A 24403-nucleotide genomic window follows, 5' to 3' on the forward strand; every position below is an offset into this window, starting at 1 on the left:
AGCGAAAATCCTTGCAGCTTCTGCCATTGCCCTCCTGCTTCTCGTGCCGCCTTGTCTGTTTACGCGGGCGACTGACGTGATGTTGTCCGATTGGATCAATACCGCCTGACCCTGAAGCAGGGGTTTCGCTTGACTTAGGGCATTGTAAATGGCCCTTAGTTCCAGAATGTTTATATGAAGAGATGTCTCCAGGCTTGACCATAAGCCCTGGAAATTCCTTCCCTGTGTGACTGCTCCCCAGCCTCGCAGGCTGGCATCCGTGGCCACCAGGACCCAGTCCCGAATGCCGAATCTGCGGCCCTCTAGAAGATGAGCACTCAGCAACCACCACAGGAGGGATACCCTTGTCCCTGGTGACAGGGTTATCCGCTGAAGCATCTGAAGATGCGACCCGGACCATTTGTCCAGAAGGTTCCACTGTGCGTGGAATCTGCCGAATGGGATTGCTTCGTAGGAAGCCACCATTTTTACCCAGAACCCTTGTGCATTGATGCACTGAGACTTGGTTCGGTTTTAGGAGGTTCCTGACTAGCTCGGATAACTCCCTGGCTTTCTCCTCCGGGAGAAGCACCTTCTTTCTGGACTATGTCCAGAATCATCCCTAGGAACAGAAGACAAGTCGTCGGAACCAGCTGTTATTTTGGAATATTGAAAATCCAATCGTGCTGCCGCAACACTACCTGATATAGTGCTACACCGATCTCCAACTGTTCCCTGGATCTTACCCTTATCAGGGAATCGTCCAAGTAAAGGATAACTAAAATTCCCTTCCTTCGAAGGAATATCATCATTTCGGTCATTACTTCAGTAAAGACCCGGGGTGCCGTGGACCATCCCTACGGCAGCGTCCGAACTGATACAGTTCTGTACCATAACCTGAAATACCCTTGGTGAGAAGGGTAAATTTTGACATGAAGGTAAGCCTCCTTGATGTCCCGAGACATCATGTAGTCCCCTTCTTCCAGGTTTGCAATCACTGCTCTGAGTGACTCAATTTTGAATTTGAACCTCTGTATGCAAGTGTTCAAAGATTTTAGATTTTAGATTTTAAAATCGGTCTCACCGAGCCGTCTGGCTTCGTTACCACAATAGTGTGGAATAATACCCCGTTCCCTGTTGCAGGAGGGGTACCTTGATTCTCACCTGCTGGGAATACAGCTTGTGAATGGCTTCCAAAACTGCCTCCCTGTCAGCGGGAGACGTCGGTAAAACAGACTTTTGGAAACGGCGAGGGGAATACGTCTCGAATTCCAATTTGTACCCCTGAAATATTATCTGAAGGATCCAGGGGTCTACTTGCGAGTGAGCCCACTGCGCACTGAAATTCATTGAGAACGGGACCCCACCGTGCCTGAACTTGTAAAGCCCTAGCGTCATACTGAGGGCTTGGCAGCGGCGGAAAAGGGTTTCTGTTCCTTGGAACTGGCTGATCTCTGCAGCCATTTTCCTCTCCCTCTGTCACGAGCAGAAAAGAGGAACCCTTTTGTCCGCCTGCCAACCAGGACTGCGCCTGATAATACGGCGTCTTATTTTGAGAGGCGACCTGGGGTACATCCCCTCTTTTAAGGCAATACTTCCAAATGCCGTTTGGAATCCGCATCACCTGACCACTTTACTGGAATAATTGGACAACGCACTTATACTTGATGCCAGTCGGCAAATATTCCGCTGTGCATCCTGCATATATAGAAATGCATCTTTTAATTGCTCTATAGGCAATAATATACTGTCCTTATCTAGGATATCATATTTCCAGTCAGGGAATCCGACCACGCCACCCCAGCACTGCACATCCAGGCTGAGGCGATTGCTGGTCGCAGTATAACACCAGTATGTGTGTAATTACATTTTAGGATACGCTCCTGCTTTCTATCAGCAGGATCCTTAAGGGCGGCCATCTCAGGAGAGGGTAGAGCCCTTGTTTTTACAAGCGTGTGAGCGCTTTATCCACCCTAGGGGGTGTTTCCCAACGCACCCTAACCTCTGGCGGGAAAAGGTATACTGCCAATAACTTTTTAGAAAATATCAATTGTTATCGGGGGGAAACCCACGCATCATCACACACCTCATTTTATTTCTCAGATTCAGGAAAACTACAGGAAGTTTTTCCTCACCAAACATAATACCCCTTTTTTTTTTTTTTTGGTGGTATTCATATTATCAGAAAAGTGTAAACTTTTTCCATTGCCTCAATCATGCAATGTGTGGCCCTATTGGAAATCACGGTTGTCTCTTCACCGTCGACACAGGAGTCAGTACCCCTGTCGGCGTCTGTATCTGAGGTAACGGGCGCTTTAGGGCCCCTGTATGAGACGTCTGGACATGCACAAGCTGAGTAGCCGGCTGTCTCATGTCAACCACTGTCTTTTATACAAAGCTGACACTGTCACGCAATTTCAACAGTACATCCACTCAGGTGTCGACCCCCTAGGGGGTGACAACACTATTTCAGACACTCTACTCCGTCTCCTCATCATTTTTCTCCTCATACATGTCGACACCAACGTACCGACACACAGCACACACACAGGGAATGCTCTGATAGAGGACAGGACCCCACTAGCCCTTTGGGGAGACAGAGGGAGAGTTTGCCAGCACACACCAGAGCGCTATATATATATACAGGGATAACCTTATATAAGTGTTTTTCCCTTTATAGCTGCTGTATTGTTATATACTGCGCCTAATTTGTGCCCCCCTCTCTTTTTTAACCCCTTTCTGTAGTGTAGTGACTGCAGGGGAGAGCCAGGGAGCTTCCCTCCAACTGAGCTGTGAGGGAAAATGGCGCCAGTGTGCTGAGGAGATAGGCTCCGCCCCTTTCTCGGCGTCCTTATCATCCTTTTTCTGTATGTTTTGGCAGGGGTTAAATGCATCCATATAGCCCAGGAGTTATATGTGATGCATTTATTTTAGCCATATAAGGTTTTTTTATCGATTTATTGCGTCTCAGGGCGCTGCCCCCCCCAGCGCCCTGCACCCTCAGTGACCGGAGTGTGAAGTGTGCTGAGAGCAATGGCGCACAGCTGCGGTGCTGTGCGCTACCTTATCTGAAGACAGGATCGTCTTCTGCCGCCGATTTTTCCGGACCTCTTCGCTCTTCTGGCTCTGTAAGGGGGACGGCGGCGCGGCTCCGGTGACCCATCCAGGCTGAACCTGTGATCGTCCCTCTGGAGCTAATGTCCAGTAGCCTAAGAAGCCCAATCCACTCTGCACGCAGGTGAGTTCGCTTCTTCTCCCCTTAGTCCCTCGATGCAGTGAGCCTGTTGCCAGCAGGTCTCACTGAAAATAATAAACCTAAACTAAAACTTTCACAAAGAGCTCAGGAGAGCCCCTAGTGTGCACCCTTCTCGTCGGGCACAGAAATCTAACTGAGGCTTGGAGGAGGGTCATAGGGGGAGGAGCCAGTGCACACCAGGTGATCCTAAAGCTTTCTTTAGATGTGCCCAGTCTCCTGCGGAGCCGCTATTCCCCATGGTCCTTACGGAGTTCCCAGCATCCACTAGGACGTCAGAGAAACATTTATAAGTAAATAAAACAATACGACCGGGTTTATGGTGGAAGTCTGTCCGGATTATCTTCTTCCCCCTGATAGGGCGTGGATGTCCTGGGAGGCTGGGTAGTATGTTGACTGGGCCTCTGTGCCCATGCGGCTGAAGATTGTGTGGCCGGTGGTGGAGGCATCTGGGGGGTGGGGTACATCCCTGTATATCCCTGGTACATCTGTGACTGTCTGTACTGGGATGGGACTTGAGGAAGGGTACGAGGCGTCCTTGTGGCTTGCGACGGCGGATATGGTGGATCACCAGCGTGTTGATGAGCTGGTCCTGGGAGCTTATCATAGATCATCTGCAGTGTGGTTGCGATGACCTGTTGGCTGGATGAGGAGTGTCGATGACTCTCCGACATGTTTTTATTGCTTTCTGCCAGACATGAGCTGTTGTCCACGAGCCGGGTCATGGATTCGGCCAGAATGTGAAGTACGTTCATATTCTCCCTATGATCTTGCATTCTGACCTGTAGTATTGTGGCCGTGCTGTCGGAAAGAGTCTTCTGCAGTTCAAGCAGACTGTTTGACATCTTCTCCATTGTCCTCTCAATGTTGTCCAGTCTGCTTCCCACGACATTTGTGTACGTATCCTGGCGGGTCCCAATCTCCGATGCCAGGGTGTGAACCCTCTGAACAGTTGAGGGATTCTGCCCTTCCTGGATGTCTGCCACCACTTGGATTTGGGCAGCTGAAAAGAAAATTAGACAATATTATACACATTCATCATACATTTTTTTAAAGGCTCACAATTCAATTTACTCACACAGGGATGTAGCAACTGGAGCCTCCTGCACTTCCACCTCGTCATCCTCTGACGACTCCTGTAGGAGGAGATCCGGCCTGAAGTAGGAACCAATCCCCAAAGCTAGTCCGCTGCTGGTCCGTGGCACCACTGTTTGCAAAATAATTTTTTTGGGAAAGTTAATAAACTTTACACAACTGCTGACCCCCCCCCCCTCCCACACACACACAAAATAAATACAAACCTTCTCCATCCTGTGATGCCGCTGCTCCAGGAGCTCCACTTGTCCTCGTTTCGGAAGACTTTTCAAGGGTCTGGCTGGATACGTCTGCACGGCTGTCCTCAAACCCAAGAAAAGTTTCGACTGTTAACCCTGTAGACTCAAACAGATCGGGTGATGGGTCCACAAGGGTTGTGTCTTGAGGCTCTTCAGTCACAGTCCCAGAGCTCCTGGAGAGACGACGATCTGGTGATGGCCTGCGCGCAGGAGCTGTAGTTTGGCGCCCATCTTGTGGTGTGGTCGCCGACGGTGTCTGGCGCACAGGTGATAGTCTGTGCGCTGACGTCGTCTGGTGCACAGGTGACAAACTGCGCGATGACGAACTGTGGCGCACAGGTGACGATCTGTGTGCTCGCGATGCTTGCGGCGCAGTTGATGGTCCGCGCGCTGCTGCTGATGCCTGCTGCACAGGTGACGGTCCGTGCGCTGGCGATGTCCTGTGCGCAGGTGATGTCCTCTGGGCAGGCCGGTCTGAAAAAAAAAAAAAAAAAAAAGCACATTAGCACATACAAAAATTTTAAAGGGAAGTACAGCTCATGTGAATGTATTCTTACCATCAGACCTCCTTTTGGACGGCTTATCTCCCGCCTTCTTCCGTCTTCTGGGCGGTTCTTCCTCCTCGGGAAAGCCAGCAGGACGGCTAGAGTCCACACCTCCGCGAACTCCTTCGACCATGGCAGGGTTCATGCGCCTTCTAATAACATCCTCCCAGGGTAGCCACTTCAGGTTGAGAGCCGGGCCACCTCCCGTAGCTGTCTCATGTCGGCGCTGAATCCCCATCTTCTTCTTGGTCTGTCTGCGGCAATCACTGTACCGCTTCAAGCAATTTCTGGTGCTCCGGTGGTTTCCAGATATTGCAGTGACTTGACTCGCAATGGATTCCCAGATGCTTCGCTTTGTCCTAGCTGCTGTTGTCTGTGCCCTTGGTCCATACAAAACGTCGTAGGACCTGTCGACGCAATCCACTAGGGTACAGTTTTCCGCCTCAGTGTATCTGGGTCCACGCGGCTTTTTCGGTCCTGCATCTTCACCAGAGGCTTCCTCCTCCGACTGCTCCTCTGGCTGGCTTCTTGCCTTTAGGGATTAAAAAAAAATAATTTTTTTTTAATAAGATCGGTATGTACCTGTGAGTGTCAGTATCCCTGGCATTGCGCACATATTCCAGTAGGTGTGCATGGCATTGCACAAACTACAGTGGGTAAAGTTTGATGCTATTTGTGTCTGCAGGTGTGGTTAGTACCTTTCTAGTAGGCTTTTTCTTGGACTTCTCATGGGCCCTTGACGACCGTGGCTGGTCACTACATGCCTGGTCGGTCGTATCCGCCTCCTGGGTTGGCTCCCACTCCTCGTTGCTATGCAGGGATAGATCCGAGGGGGTGGGGGAAGGGGCGGATCGGGTCTGCTTGTCCTTTGACATCTCTGTTATAAAATAAAATAAAAATAAAATAAACATACATACATACATACATGTATAAATGGCTGACCCACACAAAATGGCTGACCCACACAAAATGGCTGACCCACACAAAATGGCGACCAGACTGTCGACCAAACTTGCTCCAAATCACCCCAAACTGGCCAGAAAGCATCCCAGCACACTCAGGAGGTACACCACAGCTAAATTAGGAGGGAAAACACATGTTTGCCAAACAGCCGACAGCACATGTCGACCAGACTGTCGACCAAACTTGCTCCAAATCACTCCAAAATGGCCAGAAAGCATCCCAGCACACTCAGGAGGTACACCACAGCTAAATTAGGAGGGAAAACACATGTTTGCCAAACAGCTGACAGCACATGTCGACCAGACTGTCGACCAAACTTGCTCCAAATCACTCCAAAATGGCCAGAAAGCATCCCAGCACACTCAGGAGGTACACCACAGCTAAATTAGGAGGGAAAACACATGTTTGCCAAACAGTCCACAGCACATGTCGACCAGGCTGTCGACCAAACTTGCTCCAAATCACCCCAAAATGGCCAGAAAGCATCCCAGCACACTCAGGAGGTACACCAATGCTAAATGAGGAGGGAAAACACATGTTTGCCAAACAGTCCACAGCACATGTCGACCAGGCTGTCGACCAAACTTGCTCCAAATCACCCCAAAATGGCCAGAAAGCATCCCAGCACACTCAGGAGGTACACCAATGCTAAATGAGGAGGGAAAACACATGTTTGCCAAACAGTCCACAGCACATGTCGACCAGGCTGTCGACCAAACTTGCTCCAAATCACCCCAAAATGGCCAGAAAGCATCCCAGCACACTTAGGAGGTACACCAATGCTAAATGAGGAGGGAAAACACATGTTTGCCAAACAGTCCACAGCACATGTCGACCAGGCTGTCGACCAAACTTGCTCCAAATCACCCCAAAATGGCCAGAAAGCATCCCAGCACACTCAGGAGGTACACCAATGCTAAATGAGGAGGGAAAACACATGTTTGCCAAACAGTCCACAGCACATGTCGACCAGGCTGTCGACCAAACTTGCTCCAAATCACCCCAAAATGGCCAGAAAGCATCCCAGCACACTCAGGAGGTACACCAATGCTAAATGAGGAGGCAAAACACATGTTTGCCAAACAGTCCACAGCACATGTCGACCAGGCTGTCGACCAAACTTGCTCCAAATCACCCCAAAATGTCCAGAAAGCACCCCAGCACACTCAGGAGGTACACCAATGCTAAATGAGGAGGGAAAACACATGTTTGCCAAACAGTCCACAGCACATGTCGACCAGGCTGTCGACCAAACTTGCTCCAAATCACCCCAAAATGGCCAGAAAGCATCCCAGCACACTCAGGAGGTACACCAATGCTAAATGAGGAGGGAAAACACATGTTTGCCAAACAGTCCACAGCACATGTCGACCAGGCTGTCGACCAAACTTGCTCCAAATCACCCCAAAATGGCCAGAAAGCATCCCAGCACACTCAGGAGGTACACCAATGCTAAATGAGGAGGGAAAACACATGTTTGCCAAACAGTCCACAGCACATGTCGACCAGGCTGTCGACCAAACTTGCTCTAAATCACCCCAAAATGGCCAGAAAGCATCCCAGCACACTTAGGAGGTACACCAATGCTAAATGAGGAGGGAAAACACATGTTTGCCAAACAGTCCACAGCACATGTCGACCAGGCTGTCGACCAAACTTGCTCCAAATCACCCCAAAATGGCCAGAAAGCATCCCAGCACACTCAGGAGGTACACCAATGCTAAATGAGGAGGGAAAACACATGTTTGCCAAACAGTCCACAGCACATGTCGACCAGGCTGTCGACCAAACTTGCTCCAAATCACCCCAAAATGGCCAGAAAGCATCCCAGCACACTCAGGAGGTACACCAATGCTAAATGAGGAGGCAAAACACATGTTTGCCAAACAGTCCACAGCACATGTCGACCAGGCTGTCGACCAAACTTGCTCCAAATCACCCCAAAATGGCCAGAAAGCACCCCAGCACACTCAGGAGGTACACCAATGCTAAATGAGGAGGGAAAACACATGTTTGCCAAACAGTCCACAGCACATGTCGACCAGGCTGTCGACCAAACGTGCTCCAAATCACCCCAAAATGGCCAGAAAGCATCCCAGCACACTCAGGAGGTACACCAATGCTAAATGAGGAGGGAAAACACATGTTTGCCAAACAGTCCACAGCACATGTCGACCAGGCTGTCGACCAAACTTGCTCCAAATCACCCCAGAATGGCCAGAAAGCATCGCAGCACACTCAGGAGGTACACCAATGCTAAATGAGGAGGGAAAACACATGTTTGCCAAACAGTCCACAGCACATGTCGACCAGGCTGTCGACCAAACTTGCTCCAAATCACCCCAAAATGGCCAAAAAACATCCCAGCACACTCAGGAGGTACACCAATGCCAATAGAAGACCCAAAAAGTCATTTAAAGAATAAAAAAAAACGTGAAAAACTACCCCAAAACACAAGTCTCCCCCAAAAAATGCAGCAACACAAGCAAGGGGCTATACACATACCTGCACACATGCACACATACACAAACACCCCATGTACACCTCATGGCAACCCCCACTACACAAACACATACATGCAACACCAGACACACATGTGGTACTTACCTACAAATGTTGTAAAAGCTCCTAAAATGGCTCTCCTCCGGGGTAACAGGAATCCTCCTGACTGTCCTGGAATAAAGCCTGCTGGGGTGTCCAAACGATATCCACAGCAAACAACCAAATTGCTAGCTCTGCACCTCCTCACACCTCTCTGCAGGTTCACAAAATGGCTGCAGAGCACGCAGCAAACAAGCCCTAATAAAGGACTGCTTTCGGCGGGAAGGCGAATTCGGGACGCCCACTACTCGCCGATTGGCCGTTATCCGCCTGGGGGTGGGTCGAATCCGTTTTACATTGCATATGGTGAATTCAGGGTCCCGGCGACAGGGCTGCGGCTGGCGAGTGCGGGCGAATTTTACAGGGGCGGATTAAATGACGCGATTCGCCCGCTATTGCATATACCCCATAGTAGACATACACACAAAGGACATACACATAAAGGTCAATGTCCCACTTGTGGCTAGCTCAAGCTGCTAAGTATAAGTAGCTGTATAACATACATTTTGGCAGGTACAGTGCCTTTTTTTAATGGTCTGTACCGATTTTTGGCTCTCCAAACTTCCATTGAAAGTATAGGAAAAGGGGGCGTGGCCATGTCCCAGTTACCCGTGACCACGTCCCCTTTTCTAATTTGTACCGTATATGTACAATGTTTGAGGGTATGGTATACATTTCAGTGTAAATGTGGTCTGTAAGTGCGTTGGAAAGATAACCTCACAAATAGGCCAATAGAGACACGGCTGGATCACCTGTTCTAGAGGCAAATCACGATCCAGATTATGTGCCCTTTTATCACTACATTCAGACCAGTAGCTAAGCCTCAGCATGTGTGTATTCCAAAATACCAAGAGTTTGGAAGAGCCCCCAGAGTGCTAAAGAGATGCTCTACATCGGTGGTTCCAAGTGCGTAGCTACCATATGTGCAGCTGCTATGGGGCCCAGAGCTGAGAGGGGCCATTTTCCCTATCAAGGTTACCTGTATTATATACAGTTTTTACCACTGGGTGGCAATTAGGGGCCTTACAAACTTTTACCTTGGGGCTTACAATATATCACGTTATGTCCCTGGACCTGCTCACTCTAATGTGATATAAAATGAACTGGAGGGTATAATGTTAAATAATATGAACTGGGGAATTGTAATGAGGCACAAAATGAAGTGAAGGCATTATAGTGTGGCATAATATGAACTGGGACAGTGTCATAATGTGAATTGGAGGTACTGTATTACATAATGTGTACTGGCAGCACTACTATGGTTTTGCAAATTAACTAGGACACTATTATTTATTTATTTATTTATTCATTACCAGTTATTTATATAGCGCACACATATTCCGCAGCGCTTTTCAGAGAATATTTTGCCCATTCACATCAGTCCCTGCCCCAGTGGAGCTTACAATCTATATTCCCTACCCCATGGCCCTCATTCCGAGTTGATCGCTCGTTATTTTTCATCGCATCGCAGTGAAATTTCGCTTAGTGCGCATGCGCAATAGTCGCACTGCGACTGCGCCAAGTAACTTTGCTATGAAGATAGGATTTTTACTCACGGCTTTTTCTTCGCTCCGGCGATCGTAGTGTGATTGACAGGAAATGGGTGTTACTGGGCGGAAACACGGCGTTTTAGGGGCGTGTGGATGAAAACGCTACCGTTTCCGGAAAAAACGCAGGAGTGGCCGGAGAAACGGGGGAGTGTCTGAGCGAACGCTGGGTGTGTTTCTGACGTCAATCCAGGAACGACAAGCACTGAACTGATCGCACAGGCAGAGTAAGTGTGGAGCTACTCTAAAACTGCTAAGTAGTTTGTGATCGCAATAATGCGAATACATCGGTCGCAATTTTAGGATGCTAAGATACACTCCCAGTAGGCGTAGGCTTAGCGTGTGTAACTCTGCTAAATTCGCCTTGCGACCGATCAACTCGGAATGAGGGCCCATGTACACACAGACACATTCATTAGGGTTACTTTTGTTTGGAGCCAATTAACCTAACAGTATATTTTTGGATTGTGGGAGGAAACCGGAGAACCCGGAGGAAACCCACGCAAGTACGGGGAGAATATACAAACTCCGCACAGTTAGGGCCATGGTAGGAATCAAACCCATGACCTCAGTGCTGAGAGGTAGTAATGCTAGCCATTACACCATCCGTACTGCCCATGATGCCTATTATGGGGCATAAAATTAACAATTGCTGCAGAGAGGTCTCTCTAGAAGCATTGGGACAGGGGCCCCTTCAGAATGTTGCTATGGGGCATAGAAAGTTCTGGCTACGCCTCTGAGTGGTTCCAAAACTTAGTCCTCAAGGACCCCTAACAGGTCACATTTTCCAGGTCACTGTGTATGACCAACTGTCACTATTTAAAAATCCGCAGGTGACCTGGAAAACATAAACCGCTAGGGGTCCTTGGGGACCGAGTTTGGAAACCACTGATTACATGCTGGATCGAACAAATGTTTCCTGACTACGTGGAAGCCCAGTGATATCAAACTAGTGGGAAAATCTAAACTGTGGCCTTGCTTGCCCATAAGGATTATAAATACCAAGCCAGCGGTGCACTGGATTTTTCCTGTTTGACATAACTGGGCCTCCATAGGTAGGAAGAACCAATGCATTCAAAACTGGAGGTCATTTCTTTAGCACAGGACAGCTGTGCAGCACTTCTGTAGACCGAAAGGACATCCAGACAGAGCAGAAGAAGGTTGTGCTATTTTTTTTTCTAGAACATTTATGTCTGTTAAAAGGAAAATGTATTTACAGGTAATAGTTCTAATTAGTGTTGAGCGGGTTCGGTTCCCCGGAATCCGAACCACCCCGAACTTCACCCATTTTACAGGGTCCGAGGCATACTCGGATACTCCAGTATTGCTCGGTTAACCTGAGCGCGCCCGAACGTCATCATCCCGCTGTCGGATTCTCGCGAGATTCGGATTCTATATAAGGAGCCGCGCGTCGCCGCCATTTTTCACTCGTGCATTGGAAATTATAGTGAGAGGACGTGGCTGGCGTCCTCTCACTTTGTTTCAGAACTTTCAGGGGGCTGCAAATATCTTTATTCTGGGGACCAGCAGTATTATAGGAGGAGTACAGTGCAGAGTTTTGCTGACCAGTGACCACCAGTATTATACGTTCTCTGCCTGAAAAACGCTCCATATCTGTGCTCAGTGTGCTGCATATATCTGTGCTCACACTGCTTTATTGTGGGGACTGGGGACCAGCAGTATTATATAGCAGGAGTACAGTGCAGAGTTTTGCTGACCAGTGACCACCAGTATTATACGTTCTCTGCCTGAAAAACGCTCCATATCTGTGCTCAGTGTGCTGCATATATCTGTGCTCACACTGCTTTATTGTGGGGACTGGGGACCAGCAGTATTATATAGAAGGAGTACAGTGCAGAGATTTGCTGACCAGTGACCACCAGTATTATACGTTCTCTGCCTGAAAAACGCTCCATATCTGTGCTCAGTGTGCTGCATATATCTGTGCTCACACTGCTTTATTGTGGGGACTGGGGACCAGCAGTATTATATAGGAGTATAGTGCAGAGTTTTGCTGACCAGTGACCACCAGTATTATACGTTCTCTGCCTGAAAAACGCTCCATATCGGTGCTGCATTGTAGTATATAGTAGGAGTACAGTGCATAATTTTGCTGACCACCAGTATATAATATATAGGAGTACGGTACAGAAGGCCACTGCTCTACCTACCTCTGTGTCGTCAAGTATACTATCCATCCATACCTGTGGTGCATTTCAGTTTTGCACAGTTTGCTGACCACCAGTATACAATATATAGCAGTATGGTACAGTAGGCCACTGCTCTACCTACCTCTGTGTCGTCAAGTATACTATCCATCCATACCTGTGGTGCATTTCAGTTTTGCACAGTTTGCTGACCACGAGTATACAATATATAGCAGTACTGTACAGTAGGCCACTGCTCTACCTACCTCTGTGTCGTCAAGTATACTATCCATCCATACCTGTGGTGCATTTCAGTTTTGCACAGTTTGCTGACCACCAGTATATAATATATAGCAGTACGGTACAGTAGGCCACTGCTCTACCTACCTCTGTTTCGTCAAGTATACTATCCATCCATACCTGTGGTGCATTTCAGTTTTGCACAGTTTGCTGACCACCAGTATATAATAAGAATTTACTTACCGATAATTCTATTTCTCGGAGTCCGTAGTGGATGCTGGGGTTCCTGAAAGGACCATGGGGAATAGCGGCTCCGCAGGAGACAGGGCACAAAAGTAAAGCTTTCCGATCAGGTGGTGTGCACTGGCTCCTCCCCCTATGACCCTCCTCCAAGCCAGTTAGGTACTGTGCCCGGACGAGCGTACACAATAAGGGAGGAATTTTGAATCCCGGGTAAGACTCATACCAGCCACACCAATCACACCGTACAACTTGTGAGCAAAACCAGTTAACAGTATGATAACAGAGGAGCCTCTGAAAGATGGCTTCCTAACAATAACCCGAATTAGTTAACAATAACTATGTACAATTATTGCAGATAATCCGCACTTGGGATGGGCGCCCAGCATCCACTACGGACTCCGAGAAATAGAATTATCGGTAAGTAAATTCTTATTTTCTCTATCGTCCTAGTGGATGCTGGGGTTCCTGAAAGGACCATGGGGATTATACCAAAGCTCCCAAACGGGCGGGAGAGTGCGGATGACTCTGCAGCACCGAATGAGAGAACTCCAGGTCCTCCTTAGCCAGAGTATCAAATTTGTAAAATTTTACAAACGTGTTCTCCCCTGACCACGTAGCTGCTCGGCAAAGTTGTAATGCCGAGACCCCTCGGGCAGCCGCCCAAGATGAGCCCACCTTCCTTGTGGAGTGGGCCTTTACAGATTTAGGCTGTGGCAGGCCTGCCACAGAATGTGCAAGTTGGATTGTGCTACAGATCCAACGAGCAATCGTCTGCTTAGACGCAGGAGCACCCATCTTGTTGGGTGCATACAATATAAACAACGAGTCAGATTTTCTGACTCCAGCTGTCCTTGCAATATATATTTTTAATGCTCTGACAACGTCCAGTAACTTGGAGTCCTCCAAGTCACTTGTAGCCGCAGGCACTACAATAGGCTGGTTCAGATGAAATGCTGACACCACCTTAGGGAGAAAATGCGGACGAGTCCGCAGTTCTGCCCTGTCCGAATGGAAAATCAGATATGGGCTTTTGTAAGATAAAGCTGCCAGTTCTGACACTCTCCTGGCCGAAGCCAGGGCTAGTAACATGGTCACTTTCCATGTGAGATATTTTAAATCCACCTTTTTTAGTGGTTCAAACCAATGAGATTTTAGAAATTCCAAAACCACATTGAGATCCCACGGTGCCACTGGAGGCACCACAGGAGGCTGTATATGCAGCACTCCCTTAACAAAAGTCTGGACTTCAGGAACTGAAGCCAATTCTTTTTGAAAGAAAATCGACAGGGCCGAAATTTGAACCTTAATAGATCCCAATTTGAGACCCATAGACAATCCTGATTGCAGGAAATGTAGGAATCGACCCAGTTGAAATTCCTCCGTCGGAGCACTCCGATCCTCGCACCACGCAACATATCTTCGCCAAATGCGGTGATAGTGTTGCACGGTTACTTCCTTCCTTGCTTTAATCAAAGTAGGAATGACTTCTTCCGGCATGCCTTTTTCCTTTAGGATCCGGCGTTCAACCGCCATGCCGTCAAACGCAGCCGCGGTAAGTCTTGAAACAGACAGGGACCCTGCTGAAGCAAGTCCCTCCTTAGAGGTAGAGGCCACGGATCTTCCGTGATCATCTCTTGAAGTTCCGGGTACCAAGTCCTTCTTGGCCAATCCGGAACCACTAGTATCGTTCTTACGCCTCTTTGCCGTATAATTCTCAATACTTTTGGTATGAGAGGCAGAGGAGGAAACACATACACCGACTGGTACACCCAAGGCGTTACCAGCGCGTCCACAGCTATTGCCTGCGGATCTCTTGACCTGGCGCAATACCTGTCCAGTTTTTTGTTGAGGCGAGACGCCATCATGTCCACCATTGGTCTTTCCCAACGGGTTACCAGCATGTGGAAGACTTCCGGATGAAGTCCCCACTCTCCCGGGTGAAGGTCGTGTCTGCTGAGGAAGTCTGCTTCCCAGTTGTCCACTCCCGGGATGAACACTGCTGACAGTGCTATCACATGATTCTCTGCCCAGCGAAGAATCCTTGCAGCTTCTGCCATTGCACTCCTGCTTCTTGTGCCGCCCTGTCTGTTCACATGGGCGACTGCCGTGATGTTGTCCGACTGGATCAACACCGGTTTTCCTTGAAGCAGAGGTTCTGCCTGGCTTAGAGCATTGTAGATTGCTCTTAGTTCCAGAATGTTTATGTGAAGAGACGTTTCCAGGCTCGTCCACACTCCCTGGAAGTTTTTTCCTTGTGTGACTGCTCCCCAGCCTCTCAGGCTGGCGTCCGTGGTCACCAGGATCCAATCCTGTATGCCGAATCTGCGGCCCTCCAATAGATGAGCACTTTTCAACCACCACAGAAGAGATACCCTTGTCCTTGGAGACAGGGTTATCCGCTGGTGCATCTGAAGATGCGACCCTGACCATTTGTCTAACAGATCCCTCTGGAAAATTCGTGCATGGAATCTGCCGAATGGAATTGCTTCGTAAGAAGCCACCATTTTTCCCAGGACTCTTGTGCATTGATGTACAGACACCTTTCCTGGTTTTAGGAGGTTCCTGACAAGCTCGGACAACTCCTTGGCTTTTTCCTCCGGGAGAAAAACCTTTTTCTGAACCGTGTCCAGAATCATCCCTAGGAACAGCAGACGAGTTGTCGGCATTAACTGGGATTTTGGAATATTCAGAATCCAGCCGTGCTGTTTTAGCACTTCTTGAGACAGTGCTAATCCCCTCTCTAGCTGTTCTCTGGACCTTGCCCTTATTAGGAGATCGTCCAAGTATGGGATAATTAATACGCCTTTTCTTCGAAGAAGAATCATCATCTCGGCCATTACCTTTGTAAAGACCCGAGGTGCCGTGGACAATCCGAACGGCAGCGTCTGAAACTGATAGTGACAGTTTTGTACAACGAACCTGAGGTACCCCTGGTGTGAGGGGTAAATTGGAACGTGGAGGTACGCATCCTTGATGTCCAAGGACACCATAAAGTCCCCTTCTTCCAGGTTCGCTATCACTGCTCTGAGTGACTCCATTTTGAACTTGAACTTCTTTATGTACAGGTTCAAGGACTTCAGATTTAGAATAGGTCTTACCGAGCCGTCCGGCTTCGGTACCACAAATAGAGTGGAATAATACCCCTTTCCCTGTTGTAGAAGAGGTACCTTGACTATCACCTGCTGAGAGTACAGCTTGTGAATGGCTTCCAAAACCGTCTCCCTTTCGGAGGGGGACGTTGGTAAAGCAGACTTCAGGAAACGGCGAGGCGGATCTGTCTCTAGTTCCAACCTGTACCCCTGAGATATTATCTGCAGGATCCAGGGATCTACCTGCGAGTGAGCCCACTGCGCGCTGAAATGCTTGAGACGACCGCCCACCGCCCCCGAGTCCGCTTGAGAAGCCCCAGCGTCATGCTGAGGCTTTTGTAGAAGCGGGGGAGGGCTTCTGTTCCTGGGAAGGAGCTGCCTGTTGGTGTCTCTTCCCCCTTCCTCTGCCTCGTGGCAGATATGAATATCCCTTTGCTCTCTTGTTTTTAAAGGAACGAAAGGACTGCGGTTGAAAAGTCGGTGTCTTTTTCTGTTGGGGAGTAGCTTGAGGTAAAAAGGTGGATTTCCCGGCTGTAGCCGTGGCCACCAAATCTGATAGACCGACTCCAAATAACTCCTCCCCTTTATACGGCAAAACTTCCATATGCCGTTTTGAGTCCGCATCGCCTGACCACTGTCGCGTCCATAAACTTCTTCTGGCCGAAATGGACATAGCACTTACCCGTGATGCCAGTGTGCAGATATCCCTCTGTGCATCACGCATATAAAGAAATGCATCCTTTATTTGCTCTAAAGACAGTAAAACATTGTCCCTATCCAGGGTATCAATATTTTCAATCAGGGACTCTGACCAAACTACTCCAGCACTGCACATCCAGGCTGACGCTATAGCTGGTCGTAGTATAACACCTGTATGTGTGTATATACTTTTTTGGATATTTTCCATCCTCCTATCTGTTGGATCTTTAAGTGCGGCCGTCTCAGGAGAGGGTAACGCCACTTGTTTAGATAAGCGTGTGAGCGCCTTATCCACCCTAGGAGGTGTTTCCCAGCGCGCCCTAACCTCTGACGGGAAAGGGTATAAAGCTAATAACTTCTTTGAAATTAGCATCTTTTTATCGGGGGCAACCCACGCTTCATCACATACATCATTTAGTTCTTCTGATTCAGGAAAAACTATAGGTAGTTTTTTCACACCCCACATAATACCCTGTTTAGTGGTACCAGTAGTATCAGCTAAATGTAACGCCTCCTTCATTGCCAAAATCATATAACGTGTGGCCCTACTGGAAAATACGGTTGATTCGTCACCGTCGCCACTGGAATCAGTGCCTGTGTCTGGGTCTGTGTCGACCGACTGAGGCAAAGGGCGTTTTACAGCCCCTGACGGTGTTTGAGGCGCCTGGACAGGCACTAACTGATTGTCCGGCCGTCTCATGTCGACAAACGACTGCTTTAGCGTGTTGACACTATCCCGTAATTCCATAAATAAAGGCATCCATTCTGGTGTCGACCCCCTAGGAGGTGACATCCCCATATTTGGCAATTGCTCCGCCTCCACACCAATATCGTCCTCATACATGTCGACACACACGTACCGACACACAGCAGACACACAGGGAATGCTCTTAACGAAGACAGGACCCCACTAGCCCTTTGGGGAGACAGAGGGAGAGTTTGCCAGCACACACCAAAAGCGCTATATATGACAGGGATAGCCTTATAATAAGTGCTCCCTGTATAGCTGCTTTTATAATACAATTTTTGCCACTGTTTTGCCCCCCCTCTCTTGTTTTACCCTGTTTCTGTAGTGCAGTGCAGGGGAGAGACCTGGGAGCCGTCCTGACCAGCGGAGCTGTGTAAGGAAAATGGCGCTGTGTGCTGAGGAGATAGGCCCCGCCCCTTTTCCGGCGGGCTCGTCTCCCGCTCTTTAGTGTATTCTGGCAGGGGTTAAATATCTCCATATAGCCCCGGAGGCTATATGTGAGGTATTTTTTAGCCAAATAGGTTTTCATTTGCCTCCCAGGGCGCTCCCCTCCCAGCGCCCTGCACCCTCAGTGACTGCCGTGTGAAGTGTGCTGAGAGGAAAATGGCGCACAGCTGCAGTGCTGTGCGCTACCTTTAGAAGACTGAGGAGTCTTCTGCCGCCGATTCTGGACCTCTTCATGTTTCAGCATCTGCAAGGGGGCCGGCGGCGAGGCTCCGGTGACCATCCAGGCTGTACCTGTGATCGTCCCTCTGGAGCTGATGTCCAGTAGCCAAGAAGCCAATCCATCCTGCACGCAGGTGAGTTCACTTCTTCTCCCCTAAGTCCCTCGTTGCAGTGATCCTGTTGCCAGCAGGACTCACTGTAAAATAAAAAACCTAAGCTAAACTTTCTCTAAGCAGCTCTTTAGGAGAGCCACCTAGATTGCACCCTTCTCGGCCGGGCACAAAAATCTAACTGGCTTGGAGGAGGGTCATAGGGGGAGGAGCCAGTGCACACCACCTGATCGGAAAGCTTTACTTTTGTGCCCTGTCTCCTGCGGAGCCGCTATTCCCCATGGTCCTTTCAGGAACCCCAGCATCCACTAGGACGATAGAGAAAATATATAGCAGTACGGTACAGTAGGCCACTGCTCTACCTACCTCTGTGTCGTCAAGTATACTATCCATCCATACCTGTGGTGCATTTCAGTTTTGCACAGTTTGCTGACCACCAGTATATAATATATAGCAGTACGGTACAGTAGGCCACTGCTCTACCTACCTCTGTGTCGTCAAGTATACTATCCATCCATACCTGTGGTGCATTTCAGTTTTGCAGTTTGCTGACCACCAGTATATAATATTATAGCAGTACGGTACAGTAGGCCACTGCTCTACCTACCTCTGTGTCGTCAAGTATACTATCCATCCATACCTGTGGTGCATTTCAGTTTTGCACAGTTTGCTGACCACCAGTATATAATATATAGCAGTACGGTACAGTAGGCCACTGCTCTACCTACCTCTGTGTCGTCAAGTATACTATCCATCCATACCTGTGGTGCATTTCAGTTTTGCACAGTTTGCTGACCACCAGTATATAATATATAGCAGTACGGTACAGTAGGCCACTGCTCTACCTACCTCTGTGTCGTCAAGTATACTATCCATCCATACCTGTGGTGCATTTCAGTTTTGCAGTTTGCTGACCACCAGTATATAATATTATAGCAGTACGGTACAGTAGGCCACTGCTCTACCTACCTCTGTGTCGTCAAGTATACTATCCATCCATACCTGTGGTGCATTTCAGTTTTGCACAGTTTGCTGACCACCAGTATATAATATATAGCAGTACGGTACAGTAGGCCACTGCTCTACCTACCTCTGTGTCGTCAAGTATACTATCCATCCATACCTGTGGTGCATTTCAGTTTTGCACAGTTTGCTGACCACCAGTATATAATATATAGCAGTACGGTACAGTAGGCCACTGCTCTACCTACCTCTGTGTCGTCAAGTATACTATCCATCCATACCTGTGGTGCATTTCAGTTTTGCACAGTTTGCTGACCACCAGTATATAATATATAGCAGTACGGTACAGTAGGCTACTGCTCTACCTACCTCTGTGTCGTCAAGTATACTATCCATCCATACCTGTGGTGCATTTCAGTTGTGCGCAGTATATATAGTAGTAGGCCATTGCTATTGATACTGGCATATAATTCCACACATTAAAAAATGGAGAACAAAAATGTGGAGAGTAAAATAGGGAAAGATCAAGAACCACTTCCACCTCGTGCTGAAGCTGCTGCCACTAGTCATGGCCGAGACGATGAAATGCCATCAACGTCGAATGCCTAGGCCGATGCCCAATGTCATAGTAGAGAACATGTAAAATCCAAAAGACAAAAGTTCAGTAAAATGACCCAATAAATCAAAATTAAAAGCGTCTGAGGAGAAGCGTAAACTTGCCAATATGCCATTTACGACACGGAGTGGCAAGGAACGGCTGAGGCCCTGGCCTATGTTCATGGCTAGTGGTTCAGCTTCACATGAGGATGGAAGCACTCATCCTCTCGCTAGAAAAATGAAAAGACTTAAGCTGGCAAAAGCATAGCAAAGAACTGTGCGTTCTTCTAAATCACAAATCCCCAAGGAGAGTCCAATTGTGTCGGCTGCGATGCCTGACCTTCCCAAAACTGGACGGGAAGAGGTGGCGCCTTTCACCATTTGCATGCCCCTTGCAAGTGCTGGAAGGAGCACCCGCAGTCCAGTTCCTGATAGTCAAATTGAAGATGTCACTGTTGAAGTACACCAGGATGATGATATGGGTGTTGCTGGCGCTGAGGAGGAAATTGACAAGGAGGATTCTGATGGTGAGGTGGTTTGTTTAAGTCAGGCACCCGGGGAGACACCTGTTGTCCGTGGGACGAATATGGCCATTGACATGCCTGATCAAATTACAAAAAAAAATCACCTCTTCGGTGTGGAATTATTTTAACACAAATGCGGACAACAGGTGTCAAGCCGGGTGTTGCCTTTGTCAAGCTGTAATAAGTAGGGGTAAGGACGTTAACCACCTCGGAACATCCTCCCTTGTACGTCACCTGCAGCGCATTCATCATAAGTCAGTGACAAGTTCAAAAACTTTGGATGACAGCGGAAGCAGTCCACTGACCACTAAATCCCTTCCTCTTGTAACCAAGGTCCTGCAAACCACACCACCAACTCCCTCAGTGTCAATTTCCTCCTTACACAGGAAAGCCAATAGTCCTGCAGGCCATGTCACTGTCAAGTCTGACGAGTCCTCTCCTGCCTGGGATTCCTCCGATGCATCCTTGAGTGTAACGCCTACTGCTGCTGGCGCTGCTGTTGTTGCTGCTGGGAGTTGATCGTCATCCCTGAGGGGAAGTCGGAAGACCACTTGTACTACTTCCAGTAAGCAATTGACTGTCCAACAGTCCTTTGCGAGGAAGATGAAATATCACAGCAGTCATCCTGCTGCAAAGCGGATAACTCAGGCCTTGGCAGCCTGGGCGATGAGAAACGTGTTTCCGTTATCCACCGTTAATTCACAGGCAACTACAGACTTGATTGAGGTACTGTGTCCCCGGTACCAAATACCATCTAGGTTCCATTTCTCTAGGCAGGCGATACCGAAAATGTACACAGACCTCAGAAAAAGAGTCACCAGTGTCCTAAAAAATGCAGTTGTACCCAATGTCCACTTAACCACGGACATGTGGACAAGTGGAGCAGGGCAGACTCAGGACTATATGACTGTGACAGCCCACTGGGTAGATGTATTGCCTCCCGCAGCAAGAACAGCAGCGGCGGCACCTCGCAAACGCCAACTCGTTCCTAGGCAGGCTACACTTTGTATCACCGCTTTCCAGAAGAGGCACACAGCTGACAACCTCTTACGGAAACTGAGGAACATCATCGCAGAATGGCTTACCCCAAATTGACTCTCCTGGGGATTTGTGACATCGGACAACGCCAGCAATATTGTGCGTGCATTACATCTGGGCAAATTCCAGCACGTCCCATGTTTTGCACATACACTGAATTTGGTGGTGCAGAATTATTTAAAAAACGACAGGGGCGTGCAAGAGATGCTGTCGGTGGCCCGAAGAATTGCGGGCCACTTTCGGCATTCAGCCACCGCGTGCCGAAGACTAGAGCACCAGCAAACAGTCCTGAACCTACCCTGCCATCATCTGAAGCAAGAGGTGGTAACGAGGTGGAAATCAACCCTCTATATGCTTCAGAGGATGGAGGAGCAGCAAAAGGCCATTCAAGCCTATACATCTGCCTACGATATAGGCAAAGGAGGGGGAATGCACCTGACTCAAGCGCAGTGGAGAATGATTTCAACGTTGTGCAAGGTTCTGCAACCCTTTGAACTTGCCACACGTGAAGTCAGTTCAGACACTGCCAGCCTGAGTCAGGTCATTCCCCTCATCAGGCTTTTGCAGAAGAAGCTGGAGACATTGAAGGAGGAGCTAAAACAGAGCGATTCCGCTAGGCATGTGGGACTTGTGGATGGAGCCCTTAATTCGCTTAACCAGGATTCACGGGTGGTCAATCTGTTGAAATCAGAGCACTACATTTTGGCCACCGTGCTCGATCCTAGATTTAAAACTTACGTTGGATCTCTCTTTCCGGCAGACACAAGTCTGCAGAGGTTCAAAGACCTGCTGGTGAGAAAATTGTCAAGTGAAGCGGAACGTGACCCGTCAACAGCTCCTCCTTCACATTCTCCCGCAACTGGGGGTGCGAGGAAAAGGCTAAGAATTCCAAGCCCACCCGCTGGCGGTGATGCAGGGCAGTCTGGAGCGAGTGCTGACATCTGGTCCGGACTGAAGGACCTGCCAACGATTACTGACATGTCGTCTACTGTCACTGCATATGATTCTCTCACCATTGAAAGAATGGTGGAGGATTATATGAGTGACCGCATCCAAGTAGGCACGTCAGACAGTCCGTACGTATACTGACAGGAAAAAGAGGCAATTTGGAGGCCCTTGCAGAAACTGGCTTTATTTCACCTAAGTTGCCAACCCTCCAGTGTGTACTTCGAAAGAGTGTTTAGTGCAGCCGCTCACCTTGTCAGCAATCGGCGTACGAGGTTACTTCCAGAAAATGTGGAGAAGATGATGTTCATCAAAATGAATTATAATCAATTCCTCCGTGGAGACATTCACCAGCAATTGCCTCCAGAAAGTACACAGGGACCTGAGATGGTGGATTCCAGTGGGGACGAATTAATAATCTGTGAGGAGGGGGATGTACACAGTGAAAGGGGTGAGGAATCGGACGATGAGGAAGAGGTGGACATCTTGCCTCTGTAGAGCCAGTTTGTGCAAGGAGATTGATTGCTTCTTTTTTGGTGGGGGCCCAAACCAACCAGTCATTTCAGTCACAGTTGTGTGGCAGACCCTGTCGCTGAAATGATGGGTTTGTTAAAGTGTGGCATGTACTGTTTATACAACATAAGGGTGGGTGGGAGGGCCCAAGGACAACTCCATCTTGCACCTCTTTTTTCTTTCATTTTTCTTTGCATCATGTGCTGTTTGGGGACTATTTTTTTGAAGTGCCATCATGTCTGACACTGCAGTGCCACTCCTAGATGGGCCAGGTGTTTGTGTCGGCCACTTGGGTCGCTTAGCTTAGTCACACAGCTACCTCATTGCGCCTCTTTTTTTCTTTGCATCATGTGCTGTTTGGGCACTATTTTTTTGAAGTGCCATCCTGTCTGACACTGCAGTGCCACACTTAGATGGGCCAGGTGTTTGTGTCGGCCACTTGGGTCGCTTAGCTTAGTCATCCAGCGACCTCGGTGCAAATTTTAGGACTAAAAATAATATTGTGAGGTGTGAGGTGTTCAGAATAGACTGAAAATGAGTGGAAATTATGGTTATTGAGGTTAATAATACTATGGGATCAAAATGACCCCCAAATTCTATGAATTAAGCTGTTTTTGAGGGGTTTTTGTAAAAAAACACCCGAATCCAAAACACACCCGAATCCGACAAAAAATTTTCAGGGAGGTTTTGCCAAACCGTCCGAATCCAAAACACGGCCGCGGAACCGAATCCAAAACTAAAACACAAAACCCGAAAAATGTCCGGTGCACATCACTAGTTCTAATGTATGCCTATAAAAAAAATCTCGTTGCTGAGTGGCAAAAACATAAACTCCATATTCACTAGGAAAATGTTCTGCATCCCTCCAGTTGACCTTGATTTGTAGTGTGTACATACCATAAATGTGCAGGGAAACAACATTTTGGCAGGAGCAGTGGGGCCACACTAGGCTCGTCCCTAGGGAGTCTTAACACGGCTCTGAAAATCATCTTCTCACCAGATTTACCAACCACACCAGTCAGTAAAGGTCATGTCTAGTTCAACTGGATTATGGGCTATGTGGGTCATTTGGAGCGACACATGCTGCAATATCTGGCTAACTTTCTGATGTCAATGGGACAATATTCATGTTATTATCATTTTGGACCACACTGCCAAGCCAGCAGACCACCACGTACATAAATAATAATAATAATAATAATAATAATAATAAAACAACAACAATCTACTCCTTTCCAACTATTAAGCCATCTCATCATTCCATACACACTTGACTATCTATATGGCCATTTAAGTGAACCTGGAAAAATATCATTTTGTATGAGAAGCACTGGCGTGCGCAGCACATTTTGTTAGTGGGTGCACCGTCGGAGGGGTGTGTCTAGCACCGCCTTTTGGGCGTGTCTAGCACCATCTATTGATGGTCAACGCATATAAAATATCCACCTTTGTACCAATCCTAATAAAGCAGATACATTAAAACGTATGTTTATTAATCAACTTTAAAATTGAGAGATAGTCCCTCTATGATCCAAAAAGGGGTGTACACATAAGAAAAATGTGAGAGAAAAAATATATATAAATAGTATATATAATAATAATAATAATAATAAAATGTTCTGGTCTGTTGAATCACAAAAGAAGGATTTAGAAAGGCTG

The 24403-nt window shown here is 48.1% G+C and overlaps 1 protein-coding gene across 2 annotated transcripts in view; it reads right to left on the bottom strand.

Annotated features, from left to right (window-relative positions):
• The window catches only part of FES (FES proto-oncogene, tyrosine kinase), a 224744-nt gene that overhangs the window by 123792 nt on the left and 76549 nt on the right, over positions 1–24403 (bottom strand). The gene's annotated exons all lie outside the window — the stretch shown is intronic.

Source organism: Pseudophryne corroboree, chromosome 6 (assembly GCF_028390025.1).
Source record: "Pseudophryne corroboree isolate aPseCor3 chromosome 6, aPseCor3.hap2, whole genome shotgun sequence".
Taxonomy (NCBI): Eukaryota; Metazoa; Chordata; class Amphibia; order Anura; family Myobatrachidae; genus Pseudophryne; species Pseudophryne corroboree.